The sequence below is a fragment of the Mus caroli genome, unplaced genomic scaffold (assembly GCF_978045245.1).
Source record: "Mus caroli unplaced genomic scaffold, Mus_caroli_1 scaffold_6, whole genome shotgun sequence".
NCBI classification, from domain to species: domain Eukaryota; kingdom Metazoa; phylum Chordata; class Mammalia; order Rodentia; family Muridae; genus Mus; species Mus caroli.
In genome coordinates this window covers 8,059,864-8,078,478 of record NW_028227261.1, presented here as the reverse complement: position 1 = coordinate 8,078,478, position 18,615 = coordinate 8,059,864, and the positions used below count along the sequence as shown (strand labels likewise).

At 50.8% G+C, this 18,615-nt stretch overlaps 1 protein-coding gene across 1 annotated transcript in view; it reads right to left on the bottom strand.

Moving 5' to 3' along the window:
- Disp3 (dispatched RND transporter family member 3) overlaps positions 1-8,403 on the bottom strand; it is a 52,002-nt gene extending 43,599 nt beyond the window's left edge. The window contains exon 1 of the mRNA XM_029475798.1: positions 8,086-8,403. The gene's annotated coding sequence lies outside the window, so the exon portion shown is untranslated. The remainder of the gene's footprint in view (positions 1-8,085) is intronic.
- Positions 8,404-18,615: the final 10,212 nt, after the last annotated feature.

Sequence of the window (18,615 nt, the reverse complement as noted above, 5' to 3'; positions counted from 1 at the left end):
ACATCCATCCACTCATCCACCCATTCATCCATCTTTGCATCTATCCACCCACCCATCCACCCATCTATCTATCCATCCATCCATCCATCTATCTGCCCACCCACCTACTCATCCATCCATCTATCCATCCATCCATCCATCCATCCATCCATCCATCCATCCATCCATCCATCTATCCATGCATTCATCCATGCATGTGTAAATCCATCCACTTATTCATCCATCTATCCATCCATCCATCCATCCATCCATCTATCTGCCCACCCACCTACTCATCCATCCATCCATCCATCCATCCATCCATCCATCCAGCCAGCCAGCCAGCCATCCATCCATCCATCCATCTATCCATGCATTCATCCATGCATGTGTAAATCCATCCACTTATTCATCCATCTATCCATCCATCCATCCATCCATCCATCCATCCATCCATCCATCCACCCATCTATCTGCCCACCCACCTACTCATCCATCCATCCATCCATCCATCCATCCATCCATCCATCCATCCAGCCAGCCAGCCAGCCAGCCAGCCATGCATGTGTAAATCCATCCACTTATTCATCCATCTATCCATCCATCTACCCATCCATGAATGTATGTATACATCTACCTACCCACTCATCCATCCATGCATTCATCCATTCATCTATGTATCAACTTGCCCACCTACTCATCCATATAGGCATGAATCCATCTATGTACCCATCCACCCCTGCATCCAGCCCACCCCGTTGGTACTTTCTATATAAAAGGACTGTTGTTTTTGTTAAACCATCCTAGTCTTGACTTTGTGAAATTCTTCTTCCCAAAGGATTCATGAAATTCACACCCTAGACCCATTCTCAAGTTCTTGATGCCCAAGATCATCTTTGATTCTGACATCTCCCTGTTTATCATAGATTACAGCTATTACTTGGGATGGTCTGCTCCAAGCCTCTGTCAGACCTGCTAGGGCAATCAAGCTGCCTTGCAAGTAGCACGTAGCAGTTACTTACAACTGTAGTATTTGTCCCCAGACAGACCAGAAAGGATTTTATCTGGTGGCTGATGCTTTTACAAAGCTGGATTTCTTTCTAGTTTAATTTCTCTCAGGTCTGGACTGCAGGCAAGAGCCAAAACCAGTATCCTATTTTTGTGAACCACACAATGAAGCTTTTAAACCAAGGCTTTCATCCAGGATGCTATTATACTCAGAGGGACCTGGGACCCACCTGTGTCTACAGCGGGTGGAAATGGGGAACCATCTGGATGAAAGCCAAAGGATGGCCCGTCAGTCAGCCAGATGCTGTCCACATCTGGATATCAGAAAAGTGATCCATTTGGCTCCTTGGCAAGTCAGGAGTGCAAACAGCCAGTCCCCATCCAGAGCCAGACATATAAACCACCAATTATTGAGGATCCAAAGGTACTTTCACAGATTGTGTTAGCGAAGGTCAAGCTGCGGACTTCTTCCTCGCACAGCGGTCTGTCATCACCCTGTCTGAGTTCGAATCCTGTCTCTCTTGTTTCCCACTTCACCTCTCTGCATGTCCTGTGTTCTTCCCTATAATGGACATAGTAAGTGCCATCTGTTGCCAGGTGAGCACAGGATGTCAGCTGACTGACAAGACAAAATCTACAGAATGCCACCTGGGTCGCAAAGATTCAAAGTCTGCAGCCTGGGGCTGCAGAGATGGCTCTTGAGTTTTTTTGTTTTTGCAGACAGTCAGCACGCACACATGGTGGCTCACGACTCCCATAACTCCAGCTCCAACAACCTCTTCTGACCTCTGTGGGCATTATGCACACATGTAGTTCACATATATACATGTGAACAAAACACTCATACACAGGAAATAAATAACATTTTAAAACCTCAGGGTATGCTGCCTGTTTTGGGGAGTCATTCTTACCACTGAGGTGTCTACTCTGCAGCTCAACCCCAGCAAGGCTCATAAGAAGCCCCTCAAGATGGTACCAAGGTCAGGGCAATTGGGAAACATCACTTCCCAGTGTCCCAATTTAGCATCATCTTTCTGTCCTTGGACTCCATGTAAGTACCTTCCCCAGAGTCAGGAAAGTACTACCTCTCCTTCAGGGCAGATCTGGCTGCCCACTGCCTGTCGTGCCTCTTCTCCTACTGACCAGGTGCCATATGTGTGTGCTAGATATTAAGACCAGATGTCATCTGGGAAGAGCTGGCCCCATGGTGTCTCCCACCACGGCCACCAAGACAGGAAGCTGAATAGCATGCTGGTTACTATAGCACCCATGGAAACTTATTCCCATAACTGGGGGAGACCACTTGCTTGGATCAGGTCCTCAGTCCCAGAAATTTTTGGGTCCCTTTTCTGTTTCTGGTGGGACACAAGAGAACAATAACATATCACCGATCGATCACCTTTGCTCTCGGGGTCAGGGGTCAGGGGTCAGGGGTGGGGTAGGGGACTGACTCCATGGTACTCTACAAGTCTCCAGTCAGAGCTTTCTATCTTTGAACGTCCGGTGCTTGGCACACCATGGGGCTGTACATAGATACTCAGGGTTGCAGAGGATTAAAGAAGACTTTCCCAGGAGGTTTAAGACCCTGATTCTGTCTCCTGGGATAGCCTTGCCTGGCTCTCTGTAGGGGACTCGGATGGCACAGGCTGGCATCGGAACTCATACGGATCTTTCCATTGTCCTTACCTCCTAGTTCTCGATACATTGAGACCTGAGCCTGTTGCCAGAGCAGTTCCAGACTTCCTAGGTTCCCAGGCTACCTTCCTTAGAGAGAGGGGCATTATAAGGAGGGAGCAGGGTGTGAGAATCTAGGGCACATGGGCCCACATGCCATGATATCCCTTCCTAGTGACTTCTCTACCTGGAGTTATGGTAAGATACTCATGCCCTGATCCCCTAAGGGTATCCTCCGACAGCATGCCCTAGATGCTTCCCTGGGATTGGCAGGAACACAGAGGCTGCTGGTACCAGCAATGGACACAAGGCTGGAGAGGTGTCATAGAAATCGCCTGGGCTGCCCAGCGGCCACACCTTCCCTCTGGCTCTGGTCCCAAATCCTCCCTCTCCTCATCTCACAGTGAACCTGCTTGCATGGGCTCTGCCGGGCCCCATCTGCTCCTTAACTAGCGATATGACCTTGGGCGAGCGACTCAAGCCCCCTAGTCTCACTTGCTTCCTTCCGTTGTGAAATAGAACAAGAATACCTAACTTCGGGGTGGCTGTGGGCATTAGAATACAAAGGGCATTCAGCGACATGCTTGACACATGGCTGGCATGCTGTATGCACCTCAGTTACTGGTTGTTGTAGGCCTGGGGTAAGGAGAGTTTCAAGCTGGCATCCACAGGGATGCAGGGATGGCTTGAACTATAACAGGAGGAATTGCATCTCTGCCCTTGAAGGGACACTGCCAGGCTCACTTGCCTGTATGTATCAGTTCAGTCCCCTAGGGCCACCAGGACTGCTCCAGAACAAGCCTCTTTGAGAGGTTCTGGTACGAGAATGCTGTGTGGCGATGGAGAACTTACTTGCCTTCTCTGAAGTTACTTCCCTGTCTGCAAAGTCTGTTTGGCCCCAACCTCTTCTGGATTATGCTGTCTTTTTTCCTAGCCCAAGATTTACAGTGGGACTCCATCTCTCAGGATGCTGGTTGGGTTCCCAAGGCAGGAGACAGAGGCTAAGATGCAGAGGTGAGGTGTTCAGACCTAGCCTGAGCCTAGTCATGGCTCAGAAACCACAGGTACCTGGTGCAGGGTAGTGGCTCAGATTGCTGAGAGACATTTGCAACAATGCTAACGTGAACACGCAGGCGGGAAATTTATATTCCTTGTAAATTTTCACATAGCTGGGTCTGTTTTTTTCATTTCATTTTATTTTATTTTTGAGACAGAGTCTCATTACATAATCCAGACCAGGCTTGGATTGAGTAGCCTGCCTGATCCTGAGATTACAGCGTGCACTGCTACACCAAGTATAAGTGGTTTTCTTGACAAAACATATTAAACAAACAAGAAAGAAATAACTACAGCGAAGCAGAATCCTGGGCAAAATGGAGACTTCTGCTGCATTCTAATCAAAATTTGGTCCTGTCTGGTATGGTGGTGCACACCTTTAATCTTGGCACCTGGGAGCCAGAGACAGGAGGAATGCTGAATCCGAGGCCAGCCTGCTCTACAGAGTGAGTCCCAGGATAGCCAGGGCTATACAGAGAAACCCTGACTTGAAAACCAAAACAAACAAAAATTCAGTCCCAACTTGGACACGTCAGGTTGTGAGGTCCCTTTTACTGTGCAGAGGCCTGTTCTCCCACAAATCCCGAGGATAACAACCCCCATGCCATGAGAAGATCTCAAAGCTTAAATATGACCGCATGTGTATACGTGTTCAATGCCTGACACACGGCAGGCATCCAGCTATTGGCAGCAGCCGTTACGGGTACTGCCATTGCCATCCTCTCACTGTAAACAGGAGACAGGAGACCACTGGCTTTGTGTGTCCCTTCCCAAAGAACTGGTGACACAGCCTCGGGAACACATTAACTACCATCTGCCTCCTGGCATCTTCCAGCCAGGGCAGCAGGGGAGTGTGACCTTGTGGTCTCCCAGTGTGGGGCACAAGCTTGCTGGGAAGATTCCACTGGCTTCCCCGAACTGGTCCCGGCAACGGCAACGGCCCTGCCTCTGGCCTTTGTTGAGCATCTGGAGTGCGTGCTGCACTGCCTGCCCGTGGAATGCGACTCGTGTAAAACATGCATATTTGTGACTGGGTGCGTGTTTCTATTCCGGGCTGCTGCTGCTCTTTTTATTTATTTTCTCTGGGATATTGGTGCTTTGGAATCTAGCTTTGGAGGGTGTTTTGACAGACTTTGACGCCTCTTATGCTCCATGGGCAGAAACAGGCTCCAGTGAGGGGAGGGTGGGCAGTAAGAGGGAGGGTTTCAGATGACAAGCCCCCTCCCTCGCTTGCTCACTCATCTAGGACAGGGACAGTGATTCTCACTGCCCACACTTGAGCACAGTGGAAAGGGAGCACCGAGGGGGAACTGCTGGGGAGATGACTTCAAAGAGGAGAGAAAGGATCTGGAGATAGAGAACCAAGCTTCCAGTTAAAATGCTGCGGCTGTCAGTTATCAACACCAAGGCTCTTACTATCAGCTCCTATGCCACTGCCATGACCATCATGTTGGGGTGACTATATTTATAACCAGTGATGGGTGGGTAGTTCCCTTGTGGAGCCCACCATCTCTCTAGGCATCTCACTTTTCAGCCCTCAAATCAAGACGCTGTGAGAAGCAGCCTAGCCAAATGGTGCCGAAGCCTGTCTTCCCTCAATGGCACGGATCAAGAGCAGCCTGCTTGGTTGAGTCCTAGAGACTCGAGGCTGATTGTCAAAATCATACCGACTGGTGATCTATCTTAGACAGTCCCTTCTGCAAGACCATGTGTCTGGGGACAAGGACCGTCAACCCAGCAACTCCATCTGCCTTTATGGCCAGGTGTTCAGGGTAGTTGGGGACATCCTCATTTCCAGAAACAAGGGCTTGGCACAGTGGATAGATACACAGACAGCCACATCAGTGCCTGCCTCCATGGAAACCGGGCCTGAGCAGTGTGATGTAAGAAAATTACTTGGCATCTCTGGTCCTATTAAGAAAATGAACTGAGCCTCCCTCACTCAGGAACAAGGTGTCTTTAGCAGAGGTGAGGAGTTCTCAGGAAGCAGTGGGAGGCACCATAACCTTTGTGAGTTACAACCCTGGTTTCAAGCTCATTCAAGTTGGGACATTCACTATAGAGTCAGCACTCTTCATAATCAAATCAAAAAGCAGTCCCAGCCGGGCGTGGTGGCGCACGCCTTTAATCCCAGCACTCGGGAGGCAGAGGCAGGCGGATTTCTGAGTTCGAGGCCAGCCTGGTCTACAAAGTGAGCTCCAGGACAGCCAGAGCTATAAAGAGAAACCCTGTCTCGAAAAACCAAAAAAAAAAAAAAAAAAAAAAAAAAGCAGTCCCATGGGCAGCCCTGCATAAGCTGAGAGTATGGCAGAAGTCTGTCCAGGGGAACACTGGGCACCTATGACCAATTAAAACCAGAGTCTAGGAATCCCCACTTCTGGTTCATTTCTCCCTCAACTCTCCTTTCTCCCTTTTCTCAAGTCTTTCCAGGGTTTTAAGGATAACAAGAGAGTGTCAGAGGGCAAGCTGGGGTATGGGTCAGGATCCTTCAAAGCGACAGCCCTGGGGAGGGGGGTGGGCTGAAGGGGCAGTGATGACTGAGGCCCCCTGTGATCCCAGTACTATCTCTCGATCTCCAGGTTCTGAGGCACCCTGAGACACTTTCCTGAGGCTCTGGCCCTGGAAAATTTCCCAAGATTGTCAGTAAAAAGCTGCCGAAGCTATTGGGCAGAGAGCGGCAAATATTCAGAGAGGCAGGATCGGGTGGATGGAAACTGCAGATGAGGAAGCAAACCCGAGTCGGTGGTGCCCCAAGGGCCAGTGGTGCCAACATGGGTGTCAGAGCACAGACTCTAGCAATGGAAAGTCAGGAAAAGGAACGAAGGCAGCCAGAAAGGATGATGGACGGGAAAGAGCAAAGGGTGTGCATTTGAAAGATAACCCTGGGAAGGAGAACAGCCAGCAAAGAGCACTAGCAAAGATTGCAGACCCTGGAGGCAGAATATATGCCAGGAAGAGGTCTGAGTGGTCATGGGGGTGGAGAGTCCGAAATGGACACTGAGCTTCAAACCAAGACTGTGAGGCGCCTGCCTGCCTGCCTGCCTGCCTGCCTGGGCTGCTGCCCGGAGCTTCCCTTGAGCCTAACAGCTGCTTCTCTCCTTTTGGCAGATACTCTGATTCGGGGAGGTCTGCAGTAGAAGAGGAGGGGGCTGATTGAGCCTGTGTGTTTGTGTATGTGCACGCCAGTGTCTGTGACCCACACAGCCTGAGCTCCTGCATGTCATGAGGTATCAGTGAGGGTCCTAGGCAGTGGTCTCTGGTGTCCGGTTTATTTTAGCATCCTCCAGCGAGAGCGTGAAGAGGGATGAGTCCTGGCCCACAAACTGGGGCTTGTGGGAAGATTAGGCTTGTCCACGTGGGAGTGAATCCTGGGTCTCTGTGTGCATTGTGTGCGCCTACGAGCCACGATGGGAATATATTTATCAGAAAGGAGTGTGGATTTGTGCGTGGAGTGTTCACGAGTGTTCTATACATAGCGTGTGCTTCATTTGTGCATGGAGCTTGGGGCTGTTGGGTTCAGTGCGCTGTCCGAGGTACTGACCGAGAGTGCAACCAGACTAGCACCCGCACCCAGACTCAGGAAGCATCCCTGTACCAGACAGAGATCCAGCAGAGGAAGCCTCCGGGGAGGCGTCTCCTAGGAGAGTTGGGAAAAGTTCTCCCAGCGGCAGGGCTAGCCCTTGGGACTCGCCGCCGCTCGTGCTGGTCATCTTTTCCTGACTGTGCTCCATGGCTACTCAGATGCCACCCCATCACAGTCTTTATGGATGTTCTGGGTCAACCCAGGGACCCTCTAGCGCTCCACTTCCATCGCCTGTCTGAGCTTCAGAGGTCCTGGCACGCAGCGGCACCTGCAGCGGGTTCACCGCAGCCCAAGACTCAAAGAAGGTCCCTCCAAGCGTGTGAGTGCGCTCAAGTAGGGGACAGCTACAGAGGCCGCCCGTTACCTTTTCCTGTTCCCTCCCTCCTCTGAAGCCCCGGCGGACAGCTGGATTTGGGATGGCTTCAGGCTGACGTTCAACTTTTATGAACCCAGACAGACACCTACCGAGACGAGCAGGGGTATGGAGATAGGGAGCCAGGATGATTCTGGACATTAAACATGCTCCCGCAGACCGAAGCTGCAGCCAGTCTCCAGCGCGTTGGTGCAAGCTTCGGGCGCAGGGACAAGCTCTGAGATCTGAACTCTGTCCCATCAGCCGGCTTTCTCGGGGCGTTGAGGCCCTTGCCGAGGGTGGCCTGAGAGCGAGAGAACTTCCCGCACTGCCCCCCGCCCCCAGACCGGGCGCATGTGGCACGTTAGACCCTTCCCCTCTCCAGAGTAGTGCATCCCCAGTTCCGATGGCGCCCAGGGGCCGTTGCACTCACCTCGCTGACCGAGCCGAGCTAGGCTGATACACGGGTGCCCCAGGGGTTAAGGGGCTTCGGCCACCCCGCGGCGAACACTTGTCCCTTGAGGGTAATTTCAGGAGGAAAGGTCCTCAGAGCTGTAGGAGGCCAGCGGCCCCCAAGCTCCGCTCGGCTGGCGTGCAGACCGCCGCCAGGTCCGTGACAACTACGTCCCCAGCGCGCACGCGAAGCACTCGCCGCCGCCGCCGCCTTTTATCTGCTGCCCGCCTTTGTTTGGGTCCCGGTTCCTACCACGGGGTGCGGGGGTGTCCCGGGCAGCCTCTAGAGTCGCGCCTCCCCCCGGCCACTGGCGCCTCCAGCATCAGCGCCTGCGGGCTCTGCGTCACCGTCCGGTTTAGGCTTGCTCTCCGCCGCGCGCTGCTGTCTCCCGATTCCGCCGCCAGGCGCCGCCCTGGCTGCCGCTCCCCCTGCGGGAGCCGCGTGGTGGTACAGCCAGCTTCCCGTGTTGGCGAGCAGGGACTGAGCACAGCGCAGCGACCCCTGGGGGTCAGTCTTAGTCTCTGCAAACGGACCTGGCCATGTCCCCTACTGGCCCCCGAGGTTTCTGGGCACCCAGGCCTTTCCCAGGCGTGCGCTCCTGCTGGCTGTTCTCAGTCCCATCTGCCCAGCCTTGGCGCCTCACCAGCCTACTGGACACTCGAGGGCATCCCCGGGTGCCCTCCGGAGGTGGTTGCCAAGCCCAGGCGCCTGGCACCATCTCTTCCTCCCTCCTCTATTCACCTCTCTGGCAGCAGAGCCCAGAGCTCTGCCAGCCCCTGGGACCAGGCACTCGTCCAGTAACAGCAGAAGGCTCGCCTGACACCCCCTGCTGAAAAGATACCCAAAGAAGAAAGAGCCTAGAAACCAAGGCTATCCCTGGTTTCATTTCTCTTTCAGTGCTCCAAAGACATTGGCCTTGTTGTCACCCAAGGAGAGCTAAGGGAACCCTTAAAAGGACCTGGCGCCAGCCTCCCGCTGCAGGAGGGACATCACTGCCGGCTGAGAGGCCACCCAGATGATTATGACACGAACCAGGAAGATAAGCATGTAAGCCACAATCTTGGCCTTCAAGAAGTCCCCACTCTATACAAGAGAATGCAGGATCATTATAAAATAAAAATATCGAAAGCCCCTAGCTCTTTGCTGTGTAGCCCATGCCCCCATCTATATTTTTGAAAGAGGAAACCTAGGGGCCTGGGAAATGGCTTAGCAGGTGTTTGCTGCCAAGCCCGACAACCTGAGTTCAATCTCCAGGGCAAACTCACTTCTGCGAGCTGTCTTCTGACTTCCACTCGTGCACTGTGGTACACATGAACATCCCCTCCAAACACACATACGATACATACATACATACATACATACATACATACATACATACATAGTTTTAATTAAGAAGGCAGCTTGGGAGTTCTCTGAACCCCTCTCACTTTGGGGTTCTATAGAAAGATTCTGTAGCACCTGTCCAGCTTTCTCAGACACAGTCCCTGGGAACTGCATTCACTGGCTGGCGGTCAGGTGGACATCTAGCTACTTATGACCCTGGATGCCCCGGAACTCATCTGTGCAGATGCAAATGACCAGAGCCAATGTTTCTACCCAGGTGTTCTCGTCCCTGCACCACATACTCAGAAATGGTTTTCAGGGGACCCACTGGCCAGCCATCAAGTCTGTCAGAAGATCTGCAGTGAATTCATGCCGCCCTGAAGACATTAGGGTTATGAAATGCTCCTGGCAGGAAGGATCCAAGAAAGGGAGAGAGAGAGAAGATAGATAGATAGATAGATAGATAGATAGATAGATAGATAGATAGATACTAAGACCTAGAATGGCGGGTGTGTATATTACTGCCACAGGAGCAGAAGCCCAAAGTGGTACTCTAAATAGAACAGCCCCGCAGTGCCTTGCAAATGTCCAGCTCCACCTAACATATCCCAGGGGAAGGCAGAGAAAGAGGGAGGGAGGGAGGAAGGAGATCCAGGGTAATGTTTGTTTCTAAGGGAGCAGTGGGAGACACAAAGTGTTCCCAAGCCCAGCCGAGAGCAGAGGCTGCTTTTCTTGGTGAATGGCTCAGTTCTTTTCAGTTTGTTTCAAGGAGCCTCCTTAAAGATGCCCCCCCCAAAGTCCCTGTGCTGTTCCCTGCAGTTTGACAGAATCACAGAACACCCCATTTGTGTTCCCAGGGTTCTGTGCCTCCCACCAACCCTTGCTTGTGGATATGACCTCCATTCTCCCGGGAACTATATTTAGTAGATTTGATATGGGTCCTGATTACACTCTCTCTGCTTTCATTAGAGTCCTTTCTCCCCTCTCTAGACCTCCAGGTAATCTCCAGAGGGCCACTTCTAGTTTTGCCTTTGGTAAGGGACCTTCTTCAAAGGGAATGTACAGAAGCAGGGGACCTGACCATGGAATGTATGTGTGTGTGTGTGTGTGTGTGTGTGTGTGTTGCAGAGTGATGTTCAGAAATTCTGAAAGGATCTGATTTTCCCAGGCCATCAGCAGGGTTTAAAAATGCAAATAGAACCAACCAGGCCTTTGAAATATGTCTGCTGTAAAGGAGAGCCTGTCGTGGCAGTGGAACAGGTCAAAGTGTGGAAAGCGGTGAGAATCCTTCTCTAGGGCTGATCTCAGCTCTTTCTCTCTTTGTCTAATCCCCTTATATGAAATCATTGTTCCATCTCAGGCACTTCCCTGAACACTCCCCTAAACCCCTCACCTCCAGAAGCTCCCCAGAGGTGACTCCAGTGGCCCTGTGATGGGCCCAGCTATGAGGTGGCAGAGAATGTAGTTCCCCATTGTCCTCTCTGGCTCTGCAGTTCCCTCTGCCAGAAGTATTTCCTGGGTCTGATTTAAATGCCTCTTGGTGCCCAGGGGCTATTTCTTGAATACTCTGTCTTCCTGACTAAATGAAAAGTCTTCTTTTGAAAGGGATGGGAGCCATAAAGGGCCACTTTGTCCCCGGCTCTCTTCCTTTAATGCTCCTCTGTCTGATCGGCAGCTATGCACAAGCAGGACCTCAGAGCTAAGCCTCCCAGTCCACTCCTTACAAGCTGCGGTGTGCCCTTGGGGAAGGAAGTCACTTCCCCTTGCTGAGGCCTTCCCTCCCCTCTTATTTATAAAATGGAGCCTGTGAAAGTACCTGCCTGCCAGCAGTAGCCATCAAGGTTTACCAGATAAGAACATCTCTATGAGAAAGCAGCATTTAGCACATTGCATAGCTGTGGATTTCGGTAAACATCAGGGTCTTCTTCAAACTCCTACTAAAAACAGAGCCAGGATACCAGTTTCTCCTGTTTCTTTGCTCCATCAGCGAGAAAGATTGTGCACAAATCAGGTTACTTCACCAGATGGCTGAGCAGCTGAGGGTTAAGCATATGGGGAGGGTTGGGAGTGTTTATCTTTAAAAATATGGGACATTAACATGTTGTCCCAGCATGGTGGAAGGGAATAAATACCTTTGGAAGTAGTTTTTTTTTTTTTTTTTTTTAATCTGCAAACACTGTGACTTTGGGGCAATCTGGGGTTGGTTTGTGTGCATGTGTGTTGCATTAACTGTGTGAACTTGGGCTCGTTAGCTTGCTTCACCTGGCACTCAGTTTACCCATCTGCAGGATGGGATTAATGAGGAGCTCTGCCTTCTCTACACTTGCAGCAAGTTTTATGACAGACTAGGACGTGTTTCTAGGCAACTGTTCGATAGTCTCTTGTGCAGAGTTTAATTTGATGCAGTCAGAAAGATAAATAATAGAATGATTGGTTGTGTTTTAGCAGTTGTGAAATTAGTTAGGAAAGAGCTTGGTAAACTAACCTGAGTTTGCTTAAATTGTCCTCTTGAGGTCACACAACAAGTTAGTGGGGGAACTTGGGTTGAATTCCAGGCCTTCTGGGGTCCAGGTTTGCACTTGCCCTGAAATCTGATCTTTCTTCTGCCTGGCCTGCTCTTCCCTAAAGCTCCAGTTGGGAGTCTGAGCTTACAGAACTCCCGAAGGAAAGAGTGGCTGAACTTCATTTAGGAGAAGAAAGAAGTCTGGGGGGAGACGACAAAGCCAGCTTCAGTCTGGGTTGCTCTGTACAGGGCTGGGGATGGGGCATGGCACATGGGCAGCACTGCCTTTCTTCCCCAGTGTTCTGCAAGCAGCCGGGCCTCGCATTCCTTTCCCAGCCTCACTTGCCTTCTCCAAGGAAGCAGGCAGCCTGCGCCAGAGTGAATACAATCCAAGTTATTAATTGCCTGCAACAATTAGCCTCAGCACTGGGCCTGCAGACGCTCAGTCTCTGAAAGAGGGAGCCAATTACAGCTCTATCAATATTCACGCTGCCGCATAATCATCTCCTGACAAGATGCCCCACAGCCCCCACCCGTGTTTCTGGGGGTCTTCGCTCTGATTCCCAACACCTTCAGAAGACCCAGTCATGCTGATGCTTTTGAGAATGAATGTCACTTAGGACCAGACCCAGAGGGACATTCGTGTAGCAGAGTCAAAGCACTGAGAGAAAAGACAAGGACTGTGCCAAAGACCTAAATGAGTGGCTTCAGCTGGAACAGTTACATTGTGGGAGGATCATTAGAGTCTCCAGGTTGTGGCTGCAAGTAGATCCCTTGGTGCTCTTGTTGCTATGATGGATTGGGAAGGGAAGGGAAGAGACATCCCCAGAAGTTCTAGGGCTCTTATCATGTACATTTCTGTGCCTGGGTTGGGGTGCATGTGCAGGCCATACATCCACATCAGGGGTCTTCCCCTATAGCCCTTTGTCTTATTTTACGAGACATAGTCTCCCACTGTCTGTCCAGCAAGCTCCTGGGATCCTCCTGTCTCTCTCCAGTGCTGGGATTACAAGCATACAACGTCACTTCCAGTTCAGTCTATTGGTATCTAAACTCAGGTCCTCGGGCTCACACAGAAAGCACTTTGATAACTGAGCCACTGCCCCCAGACCAAGTTCTAATTCATTTTAATTCCAGTTTAGTCGCATGCCTGTTTTGTGGTCTGGTAAAAGCCATTTCCCATCTCGGGGCTTCCATTCTTATCTGCGCCGCTATGAGGGGGGTGATCCCAGAAGAGGCTAAGCAAAACATACATCCGGTAAGTGGTACACAATGAGCCGGAAATAAAGACAGTGCTTCTGTTCTGTATAGAAAAAGAGATCTGAAAGGAGAGGCCATGACCCCCAGAGAAGAATGGGGTGATGGGGATGAGACAGACAGGCAGTTAGAAGTGTTAGGTGCTGGCCCCAGGTTTACTAGAACCCACTTCTTGGATTTAGTGTCCTTTTGTATCTGGCCTCTTGTTCCTGCTTGCCAAGTGAGAACACCAAAATAGATGCACTCAGAGGTGCCCTGATGAAATCTCCCAGGAAAGCGTGGGAGGAAGGAAGGACGGATGTGCAATGGGCTCAACAGCATCAGAGGAATAGGGAAGCTCTGATTTCCAAAAGGGCAAATGGCAGGGGTAGCTAAATGCAGCGCAACGGCCCAGAGAACATGAAATTAAGCACACAACTCTCCCAGCAAATGCACACACCCGTGTTTATACAAGAGCAAAAGAAACCACACGCCTCTTTATCAAGATAGGGAATAAAAATTATCTCCTGGTCTAGAAATCCTGAGAGAGGCTATTGAGGAATCCATAGACAGAGGCCAGCCCCGGGACTGTTTCAGCACCACGGACAGTGACTGGCTCCTGCTGTGATTGGATAGAGCTTTGTAACTGCTGAGTTAAACCTTGCAAGTGTTATGAGGCTTGGAGTGAGTGATGTTGTGCAGTGCTCAAGTTCAAGTGTAAGTTAGTGCTCAGTGAGGCCACCCAAACCTTGAGAGGGCAGAGGTCTCGCCCGTAGCCTGCCTTTAGAGGTCCTCAAGGCTCCAGGCAATCCTGCATCTGTGGCTCAGCATGAAACCCCAGTCCATTCTGCCCTTTGCCTGTCCTCAGCTTCCTGGTACAAGCTGGCCAGCATCTTATACTCCACCCAGCTCTGCTGGCCCACTGGCGCCAGGAGACAGGCCAGCTTTAACCCTGGCCACTGGGACCCATCCAGATCTCTGCAGCGACAGCAAGAAAGAACTTTTCACTGGCATAGACCCAGTGAGGAATCTGTGTGGCTCTGATGGGCTGCCCCCCAGTGCCAGCTTCTATTCCTGCACGTCCTGTGTGAGCCGGGTGCAGAGCACTCTACGCCAAAAACACAATGGTAGGGCACTGAGCTGGAGCAGAGGACTGATGGACACATCTGAATTTCATTAGGTCATATGCCCTTTAGGCAGCAAGGATGCTGTCAACCATGTCTGTTGCGATCCCGATCAATGGCTGCCACGGATTCGGCGCCATGTCCTGTCCATATGCCTTTACCCAACCCCTGCCACCACCACCCAAGAAGTGCATCTTTTCATTAATCTATTTTCAGAGGAGTAATTAGTGGCTTTGGATCGCCAAGAAGATAAACTGAGGAGTCCAATTTAGGCAATTTGATTCTGTAGCACAGGTTCCTTAGCATATTCTTTCCACTCTACGGTTGTAAAAACAGAGTCAGAGGGCTGGTGAGATGGCTCAGTGGGTAAGAGCACCCGACTGCTCTTCCGAAGGTCCAGAGTTCAAATCCCAGCAACCACATGGTGGCTCACAACCATCTGTAACAAGATCTGGCGCCCTCTTCTGGAGTGTCTGAAGACAGCTACAGTGTACTCACATATAATAAATAAATAAATCTTAAAAAAAAAAAAAAGAAAAAGAAAACGTTCCCATTAAAAAAAAACACAGAGTCAGAGACGTCCCAGCACTCAGGAGCATAGACATGACAGATCCTGCAGGAGATTTGACCCGAGGTCTGCCACTGTCACCTCTCTATCTCTCTATGGTGAACACATGTTGGGCACCCTGTCTTCTTGCTCTGATCTGTGGATTTCAGGTCTCACCCGAGGTCTTGAGCATACTGGAATAGCTCCACACATCTTCAGGAAAGTCATTGCCAAGACATTTGGTCTAAAGCAAAGTTCACACTCAACGAGACTGAAATTGAGATGGTCTGAATTGGTTAAGAACTGCTTCAGGAAACTGGAGGAATCAGCCCCAAGGAAAGAGAGTCACATCCAGTCTTCCTAGGGAACCAAGGGGCAGGACTAATGGCTACAGACACACCACAGCACTGGCTTCCTCTGGCACAGGCTTCCAGGTCATCTAACCTCTTCAAGCAAACAGCAAGACCAAGGCCCTGGACAGGTGTTTGTTTCCTGGCATCGCTGCCCTTTTGGCCAGCTCTCTTTTGCATCCTTCCTGGCATCTCTGAGTCCTCATTTTGTATCTGGGCACGTTGGGGGACAGCTGCTCTTGTTGGCAACCCAAGCCACATCTGGCAGATGTGTCTGCAGGATGCAGAAGGAATGTGTGAGTAGACTCTGTGTGTGTGTGTGTGTGTGTGTGTGTGTGTGTGTGTGTGTGAGTGTGTGTGTGTGTGTGTGTGTGTGAGTGTGTGTGTGTGTGTGAGTGTGTGTGTGTGAGTGTGTGTGTGTGTGTGAGTGTGTGTGTGTGTGTGAGTGTGTGTGTGTGTGTGTGTGAGTGTGTGTGTGTGTGTGAGTGTGTGTGTGTGTGTGAGTGTGTGTGTGTGTGTGTGTGAGTGTGTGTGTGTGTGAGTGTGTGTGTGTGAGTGTGTGTGTGTGTGTGTGAGTGTGTGTGTGTGTGTGAGTGTGTGTGTGTGTGAGTGTGTGTGTGTGTGAGTGTGTGTGTGTGTGTGAGTGTGTGTGTGTGTGTGTGTGTGTGTGTGTGTGTGTGTGTGTGTGTGTGTGTGTGTGTGAGTGTGTGTGTGTGTGAGTGTGTGTGTGTGTGAGTGTGTGTGTGTGTGTGTGAGTGTGTGTGTGTGTGTGTGTGTGTGTGTGTGTGTGTGTGTGTGAGTGTGTGTGTGTGTGAGTGTGTGTGTGTGTGAGTGTGTGTGTGTGTGAGTGTGTGTGTGTGAGTGTGTGTGTGTGTGTGTGAGTGTGTGTGTGAGTGTGTGTGTGTGTGTGTGTGTGTGAGTGTGTGTGTGTGTGTGTGAGTGTGTGTGTGTGTGTGAGTGTGTGTGTGTGAGTGTGTGTGTGTGTGTGTGTGTGAGTGTGTGTGTGTGTGAGTGTGTGTGTGTGAGTGTGTGTGTGAGTGTGTGTGTGTGTGTGTGTGTGTGTGTGTGTGTGTGAGCAGCCTAGCCAAAGCTGCTGGCTGTACTTGAAGAACTGGTTTGATGATTTCCCCTCCCCCTCTTCTTTTCTTTTCTCTCTCCTCTCTCTCTTCTTCTTTCTCCTTCTCTTTTTTGTCTCTTCCTGTGTTCCCACACTCCCTGACCTCTTCCTTTTATACTGGTCCCAGTAATCCACCACCATCTTCCTTCTTTTTCCCACGACCCCAAGGGAATAATTATCTTCCTTTTAGGGAGATAAATGTAATGGAGAAGTCACTGTTTGCAAGGCCCAGTGAGTTCAAGCCCAGCCCAGGGGCTTCTGCTCTCCCAAGAGGTGGGGGATGGTAGCACCTCAGTCCTGTGGACAAGAAGACCAGAGCTGGTGAGACACTCTCGTTGTTGGGAGGCTGTATTTCCTTTGACGCTTTGAGCTGATACCATTACCCAGCCTAGACTGTGAGTCTCTGAACCCCAGTTCCCCACCCCCACTCCCAGTCAGCCTAGGGCAGCGAAATTTATCAGATACAAAGCCAGAGACGCAGAAATGGAGTCAGAAACAAATACTATTCCATGGGGACCCAGGTGCCGAGGACTTTTCTTCCCTAGAGACTGTGTGACTGTCGTTAGGATATGTGGTCTGTGGCTCAGACCACAGCACTTAGTACTCAGTGAACTTGATGGATGCATTGCTCACTGGAGGCTGTTATCAGTATTGCCTTGCCTCTCTGAATTCACCTTCAAGCTACCCCATGAGCTGTAGCTGCTCATGGCAGCCATGCCTGTGACACCAGAACTCAGGAGGCTGAGGCAGGAGGACCTTATGTCCTAGGCTAGCCTTGGCTACATATTGATGTGCTGTCTTTTAAAACAACAAACATACTGAGCCGTGGTGGTGCACGTCTTTAATTCCAGCACGAGGGAGCAGAGGCAGGTGAATCTCCGGGAGTTTGAGATCAGCCTGGTCTACAGAGTGAGTTCCAGGGCAGCCAAAGCTACACAGAGAAACTATGTCTAAAAAAAAAAAAAAAGTAAGTAAATGAAATAAAAATGGAACAACAAACATACAAGTGGTTGGTAAAGACAAGCAAAGTTACCTGCGCGCTATGTGTGGTGCATGGCAGACCCTAGGCATCGCCACTGCTGCCTCACAAATGTAGGGGGCAGTGGTGCAGCAGCAGTGGACTTAGGACACAACCCTAACTGCCCAGGGACATCGCCTCAGGACCTGTTTCACAGTCAGCTGCTTGTTCTCAGTGTCCATCTGTCTGTTTAGTAGGGTTTAAAAAAGTCCTCGAAAGAAAATCTTGGTGTGTGCATTACATCGTCTCACAGAGGAGGTGTAGGGTTAGCACTCAAGCCCTGGAGTCGGAAGACTTGAGTTCAAATCTCACTTCTTCCAGTTACTTGCTGTGTGACTTTGGGCAAATTATTAAACCATTCTGTGCATCAATTTCCCCATCTGTAAAGGGGGCTCATAGCGGTGCCTTCTAATGAAGGCTGTGCAAAGGGTGTGGGAGATAGAAGCATGATTAGTAATTGTTGCCCCACGTTGTATTTACTCCCTTAACGACCCTAGAAGGTTTTATAGAAAGGGTGACAGAGCCAGACATGGGACCTGTAATTACAGCACTTAGGAAATGGAGGCGGGAAGATCAGAGGTTCAAGGTCAGCCATGACTACGTAGCAAGTTTCAGGCCAGCTTGGGCTACATCTGACCTTGTCTCGAAAAATAAACTTATCATCACTACCACCACCAAACCAAAAGAGTTAACTATGAACTTGAGTCACCAGACCAAGGTCACACAGTTAATAGATGGCAAAACCGTTGGAAGGCAGGATTTGAAGCCAGGTTTGACTGGTCCCCAAGCCCATGCCTTTCACACAGCAGCCATACACCATGCAGCATGCACAGGACAGAGTCCGTGGCTCCTCTAGGGCTGTGCCAGCCCCTCACTTCCAGTCACCCTATTTTCCTGGCTGTTCACCTATCCACTGTATCATTCATTTAAACTTCACTCCCCCTTACTTAACTGCAGCATCTCCCTCGGGTCCTCCCACCTGCCGAGCCTGCTTATGTTTCAGGTCCCACGGGCTCTACAGAACCCTGAGCCCGACCCTTGTTTGCCATCTGGACTTGGTATGAGGAGCTGTGAGAGCCAGGAGAGTTCCCTTCCCCAATCCTCTGATGGTGGTGGTGGTGGTGGGGTCCATGTTCCAGAGGCCCCATGCCCCACACTGCCTGGCCCTCCAGGTCCCTCTCTTCCTCTATGACCTCCCTCTGGCTCTATAATATGCCACTGGCTTGTCCTTTGTATCTCTCTCCAGGCCCCTGTCATACACACTGCTCGGGCTCCTGGGTGCCCCTGCTGG